Here is a 15,669-nt window from a genome sequence, read left to right as displayed (position 1 = left end):
AGGAAGTCAATCTTGCAAGCTGAAGCAGGGAACTGCTAAGGCAGCTGCACCCGATACAACCATCACAAAACGAGACCCGAGAACTAGAAAGGCGAGGCTTCCACCCATTTATCCCGCCACCTTTCAATTAGCCCCACATGTGATTATCGGCCAGGTTGGCACAATTAACTAACTCACCATCTTATTGAAGGTCTCCCGATTTTTCAGTCACTCCCTACTTTACCAAGTATGATGTACCCACTGCCACAGAGTCAAGTCCAACTAATCATGACCCTGTAGGACAGAGTAGAACTGCACTTTGGTTTTCCAAGGTTGCAAATTTTTGTGGAAGCAGAAAGTCTCATTTTTTCTCTCTTGCAGTGGCTGGTGGGGTTGAACTGTCGGCTTTGAGGTTAGCAGTCCAACTCATAACCCACTACAGCACCGGGGCTCCTTGTATTAGATAAATGTTAATTTTTAAAACGATGAATGAATCAACAAGTAAAACGATTGAATTTCGGCAGGAGTTCAATTCTGGTTGCAATTATACTGTAGTAGGTGACCTTCGCTGAGTACAAATGAATAGGCACTATATTGCACGATAGAAACTTGAAATAGTGTAGGACTTCAGAAGAGTCAGATCAGTGGAGGAAGGGTCTTCATAGATTGTGGCATTGACCAACTGGCTGGTCTTAAAGAAGGAAGAACAAGATTTGTTTAAGTCATTGGTCACAAACTGGTCACCATTTTTGTTTGACCCTCACAGTATAAAACATAGAAGGATTTGAAGATTGAGATATTTTACATAAAAATTGGAGGTTCTGGTTTTCCTATAAAAAACTTGAAAAATCTGTCAGCCTAGGGTTCCATTGAGGCAACTGGCTAGAATTCAATAATAGTTGTTCTTTCAAAAGAGGCATGCTCTCCCTCTGTAGTTAGTCACAATTTCCAGCATTCCCTATTATTAGTATACTCAGCCTATTTTATCTACTTAATGATACCTGGATGATCCCCTAGGAATTTTAGGCAGAGAAAACATAACAGAAACTTGGAGAAGACGAAGAAGTCCATGTGATGGGAAGAATTTTGCTAAAGACAGCTGTGAATAAGGGAGTGTGTCTCCTTATATGTGGCCAGGATAGAGTCTTTGCAGATACCAGTGTGGTAATGTAGGGAGAGGTTTCAAACTCATCGTTTTGCCCACCCTGTCTCATGTGCCATTTAGACTTGCTACATCATAGCATCAGATTTTTTCCTGTGGTACCAACTTGATGAAAGACCTAAATATATCAAAAAGTATTTTTAACTGACTGGGTGAAGAATGGGTTTACTGTATTCCTACTTTAACATACAGATTACATATGTGTTTGCCAACCATATCATCCTCTGCCCTCCATCCATGAGGTATTTTAGTGATATCACTATACTAATTATTTAACAGTGATATGTTTTAAAAATTGGAATAGCGTGCGTACAAGATTACATGTCTATGTGTGGAAGGAGGGCGCAGCTGACAAACAAACAGACTGTGTATGTTATTTGTATAAAAATACATTACATGGCAATACTTCTACACAATGGAAACCAAACAAAATGTCCATCTATTTGGTTTAACTCTCAGTTATAACCCTGTTTCTTACTTGATGAAATACCAGACCCCTTAAGAAGGCTGACATGTCCTCGGAAATGCGTTGCTGAAAGCTACATTCTGCCCTCATGGCATGGACGCTATTGATATTAGTCTCCATTTTTTGAAGTCATCAAAAACGAGTCTTTATGCTAGGAATCATGATGGTATAAGTTTTCTGGATGTGATATAATCAATATAAAAAAGAATAGACACACATTAAGGTAATCCCAAATACATTATCCAGTAAAAATGAAAAAAAATCAATTCTATGAAAAGTCATTTTATTAAGAAACAGATGGCCAGTAGTAAGAGCGGATGACTAGAAGTAAATGGCAAAATAGAGTAGTTTTTGATCAAAAACAATGAACTAATTTTTAACCCCCTCCTCTTTTGTTTTTGGTCAAAACGATGTTAAAATGATAGTTCATGTCAACTTCTTAAATTTTTTGGATCTAAAGTATCAAAGAAATAAATATAACTAGATGTTGTACTCTCTAGTAAAGGCCATGCTGCTGTAGTATAGCAAAGTATTTTTGTACTGAGACGTAAACCCCATTTGGGCGACTAAAGCACACCAGTTTTCACAAAATCACCATAAATAGTAGAGTAGTACTACATTCAAATGAAGAAAGTGTCTGGCTTTTTAGAATCTTGATCCTGATGAGAGATCTTTTCATTGACTTGTGTATATTTTGACATAATGGGAGTAAAGAATATCATAATCACTTTTCACCATATGAATGAGGAAAAATGAGTAGCAAAAGGAATTTATAGCCTGATAGGGAATGTTCATTTCATTTTTTTTTCTATTTTGACCCAGGTGGATAAAGGATGGTGTTACCTATCCTAGAAGAACCTAGCTTTGGGCCTCCAGATAGATTCCTTTTGGCATTTGGCTTGTATCAGGGCTTCTAATGGGAAAAGATAGGGGAAGCATACATTCTCCTTAATTGCTGTGTAGTCACAAACTTGCAGCTGGCTATGTCTAATCAGTCAAAAAGCCAAGCCAAGAATTCCATCCAAATGGAATGTCTGAAAGTGTAAACTCTTGGTGAATATAAAATGAATTCAGTCTAGGAAAATTGGCAGGTCAGGAAAAGTCGGGATAGGAAAGGAAGTTTTTAGAGGAAAGTGAAGCTAAACCAAAATGCAGGTGGATTTTGGTGGATACTCCAGTTTTCTCCTTTGCCCTGCAAGCAGAGGTCTATATCTCAACATACAGATCTAGGTGCTCCTGCTGAGATTTGAAAATAAAGAATGAAAGAGAAGTTGATTCTTCCCTGGCCTTGCTCTGTTGGGGATAGTTCAGGTGGAAGCAAGGGTTATGTGAAAAGTCAAGTTTGACATCTTGTCTGAACCGTGAGCTGTTACAATTTCAGCATACTCGGGGCTGGATCCAGTTTATCATTGTCCTCAAAATTTGACTGTGATCGTCTTGGTACATTGTGTTTAACTCGGGGATAAGTCAGTTACTGATGTTCATTTCATCGAAGACCATTATGGACAGAGTGTTGTAAAATACTTCAGATTATTATTTTTATTATTATTATTTCTTTTTGGTAATCAAGAATGAAATAAAAGATGATGTGATAGAAAGAGCACAGGGTCTGGAAATATAGCACCTAGATTCTTGTTCCAGCCACTTTAGGTTTCCTCATTGTGAAATGAGTGTTGGAGACAAGGGCTGTGGTTGTTAGGTGCCCATGAGCTGATTTTGACTCAAAGTGACCCCATGTGATAGGGTCGAACTGCTCCATAGGGTTTTCTAGGCTGTAATCTCTACAGAGGAGATCCCTGTAAAGATATCTTTACAGATGTGTTTCAGTGCTTAAAGAATTCAGCTGCTAAACTATCAGTGGTTTGAACTTATCAGCTGCTCTTTGGGAGAAAATTGGGACAGTTTTCTTCCATAAAGATTTCAGTCTTGTAAACCCCATGGGGCAGTTCTAATCTGTCCTGGAGGGTGGATCTGAGTTGGAATTGCCCCTACAGCAACAGGTGAATGTACATGGAGTAAATCACAGGTCGTTCTCCAGCAGAGGCTGATGGGTTCAAACATTTTGGTTAGAAACTGAACTCATATATCCTGTTACCAAAGGTTTTCCGGGGCTGTCCTTGTAGCTTTGAATTGCTATATTTCTAAGAAAGATATGGAAAAGACTATGAGGGACCTGTGAGCTACTTGTTTGGCTGCTAGCTGCTAGCCTCAAGATCAGCTTTTCTAAATCACCAGCCACTTCTAGGGGAGAAAGATGAGGTTTTCTACTCCCATAAAGAATTACAGTATTGAAAACCACAGAAGGCTTTATATTTATATGTTTAATTTATGTTTTATATTTATATTTTTAACACAAGGAATTACACTCTGTACTATAGGGTTGCTATGAGTTGGAATGTACACAATGGAATTGAATGAGTGTTGATTTATTCTGTTTTGTCTATGAAATAAGTCTGTTGGCTCAGTTGAGGATAAAAAGTTCTAATTTTAAAAGTTAACACAGATTACAGGTAATGCTTCCCCTTGTCATTCAACTGTGTACTTCCAAGACTTCTCTTACCAGACTATGTGTACAAGTTAACAAATGAGAGGAGAGAACATTTGGCCTACTTAAGCATCAGACTCATAGATCATGGGCAGGTGTTCCACTCACTGTCTACCATGCTTTTGGGGACACCTTCTGCTATTAATCTTAGAAGCATCTTCAGAAAGGTCAAAACGAAAAGAGATAGAACTAAGAGTTAGGATGTTAGGACTTGGTGCAGTTCTGCTATACATTTTTAAAAAACAGTAGGTGTTTATGAACACATCTTGTAACAGAAGAATTGACTAGGCACATGGCATTGGGAACTCATTTCACGCTTTGGGTCTTAGTTTCTTGTCTCTAAAATGAGGATTTCCGACTAAATTTTGACGGATAATCTTTATTACTACCCAAAGCTATAATTCTAAACTTCTCTAGCAAATAGAAAAACCAACAAACCTTAATGGTGTGTGTGTGTGTGTGTGTGTGTGTGTGTGTGTGATATATGGAGGCAAAATAAGGTATCAACTTTGACCCCCCTCCAAAAAAAAAGAGGACTACAAAGCAGTAGGAAAAACCTCCATATCATCTTTTTAAGGTTTCAACTCTTACTGCTATTTTCTTAGGCATAAAACAATAGTAAAAGTATTTATACCTTCAGCCAATGCTCTATTATTCTAAAACAAGAGACATTTCTTCATAACCATTGCTTCGTCATCCTTTCACAGAGAGGAAGTCGTGCCAGTGTAAGCTTCCAGATCACCTCAGAGGTCCAAAGTGGGCGGTGTCCCAGGATATCTTTTTCTTCAGGGAGTCTCACTCCAGCTACATATGAAAACTCCAACATAGCAATGTATGAGGTAGGGTGCCTATAGACTTCTTGTTCTTTTACAACAAGGCTGCGACTTTGGAATTAGTTTTGGAGAGGAAATATTGAGGTTTTTCCAATATTGAGTCTTTCCAATATTTCTTGTATATCTACTTAAGGATTCATTTGTTTGACATTTTTAAAACTCATTTTATTGGGGGCTCATACAGCTCTTATCACATCCATTGTGTGTTTGACACTTCTCACAATGATTTTCCTCAGCAAGTGTTAGGCTGGGTTTATTAGAGAAACAAATGCAATGACACTTGCGTATGTACAAGAGAGAATTTTATATAAAGAAGTAATTATACAGAGAGAAAGTATTGCAGCCCAATCCAACTGAAGTCCATAAGTCCTATCCTAGTCCATAAATCCCTCTTTAGACTCATGCTACGACATGCATTGATGCAGAATGCAGGAGGTTCATCAGCCAGTACATGTAATATCTCATGGGTCCTCGGTGGGTGGAAACGTGGCAGGGTGCTGGCAGCTCTCAGAGTCAGCAAGCAGGAAGGCGAAGGCAGAGAGAGGTGGGGAAATTCCCTGGTCCCTCCCTCTGAGAAGGCCACATCCATAAGGAGGCACCCTGAGGCTGTGACCAAGAGCAGCAAACACTCTCAACTCCAATAGCACCTACAAAGAAAGTAAAAAACAGAGCAGGAATGGCCTTTTGGTTAATACAATGCTGTCCTCCATTGTATAAAGAACTGGCAGGGGATTGTAACACCAAGATTGACATATCTCATATTTGCTCTGTGTACCTGTGCGCTTTGACTTAAATTAGTAACAGGACTTAATTTAATCAGGGAGAAGATTTGCTTTAAATGTAAACTTAAAGTATTGGGGAACTAGCCACTTTATTTTTTGAAAGACCCCAGACAAGGCAATCAGATCGCTTTCGAATGTCAAATGGACTGAGAGGACAGATTTACAGATGTACAGACACCTCTAAGCTTCTGATGGAAATCTCAGAAACCTAGGCATCTCCTATGTAAAATCTTTAAATCCAGAAAATGAGATGTTGAACTACATAGCAGTTCTCAGTTCGGTTTGTGCATTAGAATATCCCAGGAAAACTTAAAACAAAGAAACAATAAAATACCCTCCCTCAAACCAAAGAGCCTTTGGAACTCTGATTCAGTTGGTGTAAGGTAGAGTCCACAGATTGTGGTATCTTTTCCCCCAAGTTTCCCTGTAAGCACAGCCAGAGTTGAGAAGTGCTAGCCTACGAGATCTCTAAAATCTCTTTTGGCCTGGATAAACTACGGTTGTCTGATTCTGTGGATGGATTTTTGTATTGAATTATGGTTTGTTTTTATGGTGGGGCTGGTCAGATAATTTCTAATTTTAAAAGGAGGCAGAGAGTTGAATTAGTGCCCAGAGTGACTAGTGATGAGCGATGGCACTTCTACAAGGTGTAGGCCAAAGGGAGCCTTCATTTGCACAAAAGGAAGGTGCTAATAAGAACAATACAGTCAAGATAAGGTTGATGGTAGGGTAGAAGGAAGACCACTGAGGCTAGAAACCTTTGGCTAGAGCTGAAGCAGATCCTAGGAGGGAGCTGAAGTCAACAGGTCAAACGGAGAGGTCCTCCTTTATTCACCATCTGGCTTCTGTTGTGAACAGATCAAATTTTCATCATAATTGATATTGGGAGCTGTGTAAGTTTCAAATAATGCGCTTGGAGTAGCAAGCCCCTAACGACCAAGGGCAGGCTTTCTCCTAGGATGTGGCAGAACATGGCTCCACACTGACATAAATTTGTGTGACACTTCGTACACACACATGTATAACTTTTGGAATTGTACAGACAACTCATCTCTTCTTTCATAGTCAGCCTTTGAAATGTGAAAGGAAAGCCAGGTGAACTGAGTCTGAGGCGGAAAGAACGAGGAATGGCAGATGCAGTGCGGGCACACCACGATCTGTTCTGATCACCACCATCCAGCGGGACAGGGATGAAGTGAGGAGCAGTAGGAATCTGGCCCACTCGGGGAAAACCCGCTGACCTCATGGATCTTCTTCACTTTCTTACTCCTGCTTCTCGGCCCCTCCCTACTTTTCTCTGTGCCTCATCTTTCTCTCTTTCTCCTAGCATGCTACCCCCTATTTCTCTCCCTTTCCCGGAACACTTTGTCTATTCGCCCACCTGTTTCTATATCCTTCATAGCTCTCTCTCCCCACTTCTATCTTTCACAACCCATCTGCTCTTCTCCTTACAGAAGCTAGATGGTCAGAACTCAAAAGGCCTAAGACATCACCTAGTGAGGCAAATGCTAGCAGTGAGGAAATGCAAGTTCAGGCTGATTAACTACCTTAAGACCAACCCAGAATTTGAGACAGAGCCTGTTCTCAGACCTTGTTTTCTTGACTCTTAGTCAATACACCATGGCCTTAATGCAAAACCGATGGACTTTAAATTACTTTAAAAAACTTTAGTGAATAGGCTTTGATATTTCTTCTTCTTAATTAAAAAGTGAGTGATGAGTGAAGTATTTTATCATTCCCTCTCTTAGAAGTCAAACAAAACAAATAGCGCGTGTGTAGTGAAGATAAAACCTGCCTGTTTCCTCCCTGTTCCTTATTATTCACAAAGTAGGAGGCATACAGACCACGTAAAAAATGTTTATAAAGTTTGTGAGGATTAATCAAAAATTGAAACAAATAACACACATTCCCCACACAGTAAGAGAAAAGAAACAAAGTCGGGGCTGGAGGACCTTAGTTACAGTCCTGAGTTTGTTACTACCTAGCCCTGGTGACATGGTGGTTTAGCATTGGGCTGCTAACTACAAAGCTAACAGTTCAAAACCACCAGCCACGCTATGGGAGAAAAATGGGGCTTTCTACTCCCACAGAGTTACAGTCTTCGAAACTCATAGGGGCAGTTCTACTCTATCCTATAGGGTCTCTATGAGTTGACATTGACTCCGTGGCAGTGCGTTTGGTTTTGGTTTTGAGCTTTGGAACTTTGGGCAAGTCACTGAAGCTCTTCGGCCTTCAGCTTCATATCAAAATGTGAATGGATTGGATGCAGGATGCCTATTTTCCTTTCTAGTGCTTGAATTTGGTCGTTTGCCATGGGAAAGTGCTGTTTAGCTATCAGTGGAAGCTAATAGGCAGGCAGAAGGTTAATTCATGTTTGAAATAGAACTGGAAGAAGATACCAGTCAGGACTGCCAGTGCTGATGTTCCAGTTGGGCACTGTACAAGAGGAGGAGTCATACTACGTTATATGAGAGCGGTGCATAAGCTGGCAGAGACACCCATCCTAGTCCTGGATCATGGGGCATGGAGCCTTCTCATCTGTACATTAATACCTGCACAACTCACCGTGCAGATGCACAGTTGCTGGGAAAGACAGATGCACCTGGCTCTATGCTATGTAGACCACACCCCAGGAGTCCCTGAGGTGGCTTCTCTCTATTGCCTATTATTCTTATAAGCCCAAATCCAACCTCCCACTCCTACCCCACAGCTTGCCTCCAAACCTGACCAAGAGGCCTTACCTGTTAGGGTTTGTTAGAATTCAGAATCTGTGCTGCTAGTGAAACGTGTTCCCTCATAGGTGGGTACCTGAATGAACTTTGCAGGGTTGAAGTTTGCCATCATAGAGACACCACCATTTGTGTAATAACATACTCACACCATTATTTTTAATTTTAATCGTTGGGATGGTACCCTTTTCTAATTAGCACAAAGGGGCCATAGCGGCTAGTAGCGACCATTAGGTTGAGGTAATAAAATTTCAGCAGTGTTGAGAAGGCTTTGTTGTTCTACCAGTATAGCACACATGGACTGATTTTGAAACTTTCCAGTTAGAATTTTATTCTTTCCAGTTAGGTCTTAGTCTTTAATTCCTATAAATGGTAAAGTCCTCTGAAAGCTAAAGGTTCAAGCTGGGGTTGGGTCATTCACTGTACACTTTATGAATAATTTTTCAATTCTTAGCTGAGAGCAGATTTTGGTGAGAAGAATTTGATGAAGGATTGATGGAAAAGGGAGTAACACAGAAACGAGGAAAGGGAAGAGCATGCATCCAAATTATATGGGAGGCTTGTTCAAAGGTAGATTGCACATCGTCCCCCAAATTTCTGAGTCAAGTGGTCTGGGATAGGGTTTAAGGGTCTGCATCTCTAACCAGTTCCTGGGTTAAGCCAAATCAGCTGGCCCTGGGCTATGCTTGGAGATTTGTTAGATAAGACACTGGGAAGTTGGACTTTCTTGCTTTGGCTATTTTACTCCAGGCTGGTGCTGACCCTGGACTTCCATGCTGAACTCTGTGGGCATTGAATCTTGCTGGTCCAGTTTTGTTCATTCAGCAGCTGAAGGTCTCTGTGAACATTTCTGGTTAAAAGGCCTTGAGCTCCTTGGCTAGAAGATGCCCCCGAAATACAAAGTGCAGGAGAGTAACTCAGAGACCTGCAGCTCCCATTAGTCTTTGCCTCTGGCAGATTTCCAGATGCAACCACACAACTGGATATATTCCTTCACAAAAGAGTGGCTATACTCTCTTATTCTCTGAATTTGACTGCATAGAACTCTCCGCTTTATTATCTCTACTTGACGACAAATTGGTGCCGTCTGAAATGGAATCTCTAGGCTATAGATAATAGATGTGAAAGTACTTTGAAGAGTAGAGAGCTCCGTGCAATTGTAAGGCATTATTATTATTACAGAGGAAAAGGAATCTATATTTGTATTGCTTTTAAATTTGGGGGGATTGGATGGAAATTAAATAGGGCTTGATGAGTGATGAGTCCTTGAGGCTATCTACGCACATTAAAGAAAATTATCTGTCAGGTATTGGTGGTAAAATGAAGAAAATTAAAATAATTGTTGTTTTTTACTTGATAGGAGCCTTAGAAATATCTGCTTGGTACTTAAACCGTCTGAAAGAGACTTTGGTAAGAATGTAGATAATTCATATTACTATGTTAGTATGTTTGGGCATCAAAATAAAACAAAAACAATTGTGCTTAATGTACATCTAAGCCAATCAGTTTGTGAAGAAAGCACTGTAGTTCCTCCTCCACAAGAAACAAGTTAGATCAAGGTAAATGCAGGAAACATTTGCTTCGCTACGTTTCCCATCTTACATCTCCAGCCAAAGGTGCCTCAAGGCAGTGGAAATTGCAACCACCAACCATCACCATTAATCGAAGGGAACCTGGTGCTACATCACTCAGCAGCGACTAAGTGAGGTGACCTAGCAGTTTCTGAAGTTCGCTAAGGGAAGCGTTGCAAAGCGTGCTATCATTGCTTTTCTGGGGTCTGCATACCTGCAATTTTTCCCTACCCTGAGTCAATCCGAAATTTTAAACTTCACTTCTCTGAATGTGAGCTCAGAATCCAGACTGTCCCTGGGGTGGAGGGGGCGAAAAGAGGAAAGAAAACTGTTTGGGTTGATGGTATAACTCTAAACCCTTCATGTGGAAAAGGCATTGCTGTAAAGCTGCTGACAACTAACTCTCTTCACTGGTCTCCACTTTGACTTTGCAGGTGACTGGGTACGGCTGAAAAAGATCCCTTCTGGAGATTTTGGAGATGTCAAGTCCATAAAATCAAGTGCAAGCGATGTGTTTGAACTGGTATGAGAAATATTCATATATAAAATTCCCCCTAAAATAAACATTTGCCTCAAAACCACTAAACACCAGTTGTTTAGGAGGACTCCTGAACAAGTTGGTGGATGGGATGGCCAGGTTGGAACTGGTGCGATATAGGGATGTTATGTAAAGGTGAAAATAAAGGCTTTCGAGTCGAAGAGATGTGGTGCTCAAATCTGAGCTCTATTACTTAAGCTGGATGCCTTCGAGCAAGCCACCTACACTCTGAGAGCCTAGTTTTCTCCTTTGTAAAAAGGGGTCTATTAATGTCTACTTCCTGGAGTTAGGGTGAGGATTGAAAGAGAAACTACATGTAAAGTAGCGCACACATTTCTTGGCATATAACTTCTTGGTAAAATGGTAGCTGTTTTTATTATTACAAAGAAAATATCCCATAATCATTCAAAATCCCAGTTGTCAGATCCAGAGAAAAGTAATCTGGTAATGCCTATTTCCCTAAGAAAAATCTAACGAATTATGCTCAAAATCCCTTTGTAAAAATTATTTAAGGAAGCAGCCTGCAGATAAATCTGGGGTAAGAACCCCTCTTGAGTTATTTCATATCTTGGCTCTTCTTTGAGATTTGACCCTGGAAGAGATCTATGGAGGCTGTCCCTGGTTCATTTTAATTCTTGAGACCTGAATTGAAAGAAGATAACCAAAGCTCTCTTCACATTTATGAAGCAGGCAAATTCAAACCAAGCTGAAGACACCTGATTTGTCTAGAGCACTAAACAAATTAGTGGTGTCCCTCGGTGGTGCCAAAAGTTAAGCACTTGTCTACTAAACTCATACAGAAAACCAATAAATACTGAAACTCACTGCCATTGAGTCCATGGCAACTCATAGTGCCCCTATAGCACAGGGTAGAACTGCCCCCGTGAATTTCTCAGACTGTGATTCTTTGTAAGACTAGAAAGCCTGGTCTTCTACAGAGCAGCTGGTGGTTTCAAAATACTTATCTTGAAGATATTAGCCCAACTGGTAACTACTATGCCACACCTCAAAAGTATGGTCTGGCAATCTCCTTTGGAAAGATTAAAAACCTATGAAATGCAGTTTTACTCTGCAACTCATGAGGTCAGATTTACTGAATGGTAACTGGTGCTACATGTGAGAAAACAAAGAAAATGGAAGAGAAGAGGTTCCTGGGAGATAGGATATGCCAATTGGTGATATTAGGATATAATGATTTTGGATTTTCCTTACATGTTGTTTTGGTGCCTGAAGCTAAGCAGAAATAATGGTACCCCTAAGGGGTACCAAGATAAGAGTCAAAGTAGATAATTCTACATGGGGTTGATGAAGAAGGAGGCTAAACAGGACACAGGATCCAAAGTATGGAGCCCAAACAGGGCCAAACCCGGAGGAAGCTAATAAACTAGAAGTATAGAAATAAGCAGAGGGGTAGAGTGTGACCCAAGGGGAAATGTATTCATGAAATGATTTTGGGGGGGATGGGAGATTAATTTTTAATTCCAAACTTATAGGAAAACTACAAAAACAATTCAAGGAAGTTCTATCTACTCTGCTCAGATTTAGAAATTATTTACAATTTTCTCACTTGCTTTTCATCTCTACTTATATGTTCATGTCTATTATTTTTTACTGAACTAAATGTTGGGATGTGAAATTGTCTACATATGAGCTTTGGGTTTCCACTCCAACCTCCTTCATTTGCATTGATATGATTATTTGTTTTGGGTCTTCTGATGTCTGATACCTTATCCTGACCACAACTTTTGATCACACAGGCTGGTATGCTTCTTCCATGGACTTAGTTGCTCCCCAGCTAGATGGGCGCTTGTTTATCTTTAAGCCTTTACGACCCCAGACACAATCTTATAATAGCTGGGCACTATTAGCTGTCTTCAACACATTTGCTTATGTACCCATTTTGACTTCAGCAATCGTGTCAGAAAGGTGAGCATCACAGAATGCCAGGTTATTACAACAAAGTGTTCTTGTATTGAGGGAGTACTTGAGTAGAGACCCGATGTCCATCTGCTTTCTTATTACTTAACATATAAATATATTTACATAGACCTATATCCCTATCATTATATAGAAATATATTTACATATTATGTGCCTGTATTTATACCTCTATAAATGTGTTTTGCCTCCTAGTTCTCTCCTCTGTTCCACTATCATGTTCGACCTTCATTCAGCTCTCAGAAATTCCTCTCAGCTACATTGCACTTAATCAAGCTCCACTGGGCATTCTACACCCTCCTTGCCATTGATTTTAGATCACTTGTTGTTCCCTTGTTCCTGGGGTTTGTTAGCCCTGCCCCCCATCATTTTCCTCACACATGCACCCTTTCTCATGTCCCCCTGGACCCATCAGTCCCGCTGTTTTCTCCTCAGGATTATTTATCCTGCCTATCTTATACACATGAAAAACAACAACAAAAGAAAAAGCCTTTAAATAGTTCCAGGTCTGTCTGTTGACCTTTATGACTGTTTTCCGATGGAGTCTGATGAGGTGCCAAGCCCTGTCCCCGAAGTCTATTTTGGGGATTTTTGGGGGACTTCATTTCTTTGCTCCCCTTGCTTTGCCCTGCTCTACTGTGCTCCCTTTGTGTTTTGCCCTGGTGTGGGGTGGGGGTCAGACTGGGCACAATTCCTGTTATTATTTTTTTCCCTATTGAAGTTTTTCTGTTTTCTTTTGTCATTGTTGTTGGGGTTTGGGGGTGGTGGTGTTGTTTGATTCCTGTTTGTGCTTTGTATAATTTTTGTGTAGGAAATCCAGGATAGGTACATCTATAGACAGTGACTGGATTAATAATTACCTATTGACTTGCTGGCACTCAGTTTGGGGAGTTTTAAGGGCATGTCAGGGGAGGTTGGGGGAAAATGAGAAGCTAACAACAATGAGTCCAAAGAGAAAATTGCACTAAAATTGACTGTGATGGTGATTGCATAACTCTTCTTAATATGCTTGAATGATTTAAGTGAAGTATATGCCAATACTATTTTTTAAAAACAGAAAATTTAACTAGTCAACCAACAAAACAGCAGAAAAAATACATACAAAGAACAGCAAAAAGAAGGAGGAAAAGAAGAGGACGAAAAACCAAGCAGAGGAAAGAAGGTGAACAACAGTAAGAAAAAAGGAAAGTAAAAACAAGGGTAGAGAAATTTAAAGAGGAAAAAAGAAAAACGTATACTTCGCAAAACTAGGGAGTATGACGGAAAAATTATAAAAGAAAAAGGGAACAGTAAAGAAAAAGATAAAAGAATGGAGAAATAGCAAAAATCAGCAAAACAGAAAGTAGACGAAGGGTAATAATCAAAGTTGGGAAAGGGAAGGGGGAAAAAAGGAAAAAAAAACTGTAGGGGAAAGGACATGTAGTATAGGTTGGCACCTTCTGCCAGACAAGGATTTCAAATGGTAAGTTTAAGGGCATGGGGCACGGATCCTGGTGATCCTAGATGGAATTCCTGCTGGCCTGCATGTTATGTGAAGTCAGTGCACCTGATCCGGAATTACTTTTTGCTAGCTCATATGGTGGCTGAACTTAGAGTACTTGTTCCCAAAAAGAATTGTTGGCAGTTGGGGCTGAATGGCTGGTTATAGAAGGAGAACTTTCCCATCCAGGGGTTGTCAGGAACCAGAACTTCATACTATGTTGGTCTCATGAGGGTGCATTCAAGCTCTTCCAGATGCAAGTGTGGTGCACCTGCACCTAATTGATGGTGCAGCCCAGACCCTAGGCGGAGCAGGAGCTGCATGAGTGGGGAAGGGCATCAGCCATTAGATGGGTAAGGATAGGGGTTGGCCATGCTTCTGGTTACCAGGAGGATTTGGAGAGCAAGGAGGGTCCCTCCCATCTTTCTGGTTAACCATTAGTGTATCCGGAATGCTGCTTGCAGAAATTCAAGATGGCTCTGCCAGGTCAGGCTAGCTGACAACTCACCTTTTATCTCTTCTATCAATATGTTTGCTCAACTTCTTCTCCTAGTCAGTATTCATTCCACTTCTCTATCTTTTATGCTGAAGCTCAGGGTTCTAGGATTATCCTATCTGCATCATTAAATCTCTCATTCATTTCCTGGAGAGAGTCTGTGTAGCATGTCTGCCTAGTTTGCCACCTTGCCGGCAGTCTCCTCTAACTGCTTTTAATTACATTCACCTATTCGCTCAGGTGCAGGAGCCCCGGTGCTGTAGTAGTAGGTGATGTGTTGGGCTGCTAAGTACAAGATCGGTTTGACATCACCAGAGGCTCCAAGGGAGGCAGATGAGGCTTTCTCATGCCATCTTGTTGGTTCTAACTCATAGTGGCTCGATAGGACAGAGTACATCTGCTCCTATAAGTTTCGGAGCCTGGAACTCTTCATGAGAATAAAAAGGCCTCTTTCTCCCTCGAAGCTGCTGGTGGTCTCAAACAGCTGACCTTGAGGTTATCACCACTGTGCCTCTAGGGCTCCAATTTACATCCAAAGGACAATTCTACCCAGTTCCGTAGAGTCACTGTTAGTCAGAATCAACTTGATGGCTATGAGTTTTGTTTTTCATGTCTGATCTGGCTCTTCCCTGTCTCAGCAGCTTTTACTTCCTACCACATTCCTTTCAATCTATCTGTCTCACTCATAAGGGCTTTTTTCTCTGTTCTCCAATTGTGACATTCTCCCACCACAGGCCCTTTTCATATGGTGTTTCACTCCTTTGAAATGCGTTTACCTCCCTTCTGTGCCTGATTATCTTTACTTAACTTTTTTTTAACCAAAAATAGGAACTGTAAACACAGGGAATCTAGGATAGATGAAGCCCTCAATACCAGTGGTGAGAGTGGCGATTCCAGGAGGGTGGAGCGAAGATGGGGTAGAAAGGGGGAACTGATAACAAGGATCTACATATAACCTCCTCCCTGGGGAATGGACAACAGAAAAGTGGGTGAAGGGAGACATCAGACAGTCTAAGATATGGCAAAATAATAATAATTTATAAATAATCAATGGTCCATGAGGGAGGGGGGAGTGGGGAGGGGATGAAATAAGGAGCTGATGCCAGGGGCTTAAGTGGAGAGCAAATGTTTTGAGAATGATGAGGGCAATG

Source organism: Echinops telfairi, unplaced genomic scaffold (genome assembly GCF_000313985.2).
Source record: "Echinops telfairi isolate 266 unplaced genomic scaffold, ASM31398v2 ScPeMD7_7427;HRSCAF=8465, whole genome shotgun sequence".
Classification (NCBI taxonomy): domain Eukaryota; kingdom Metazoa; phylum Chordata; class Mammalia; order Afrosoricida; family Tenrecidae; genus Echinops; species Echinops telfairi.
Note: the sequence above shows the minus strand (reverse complement) of the source record.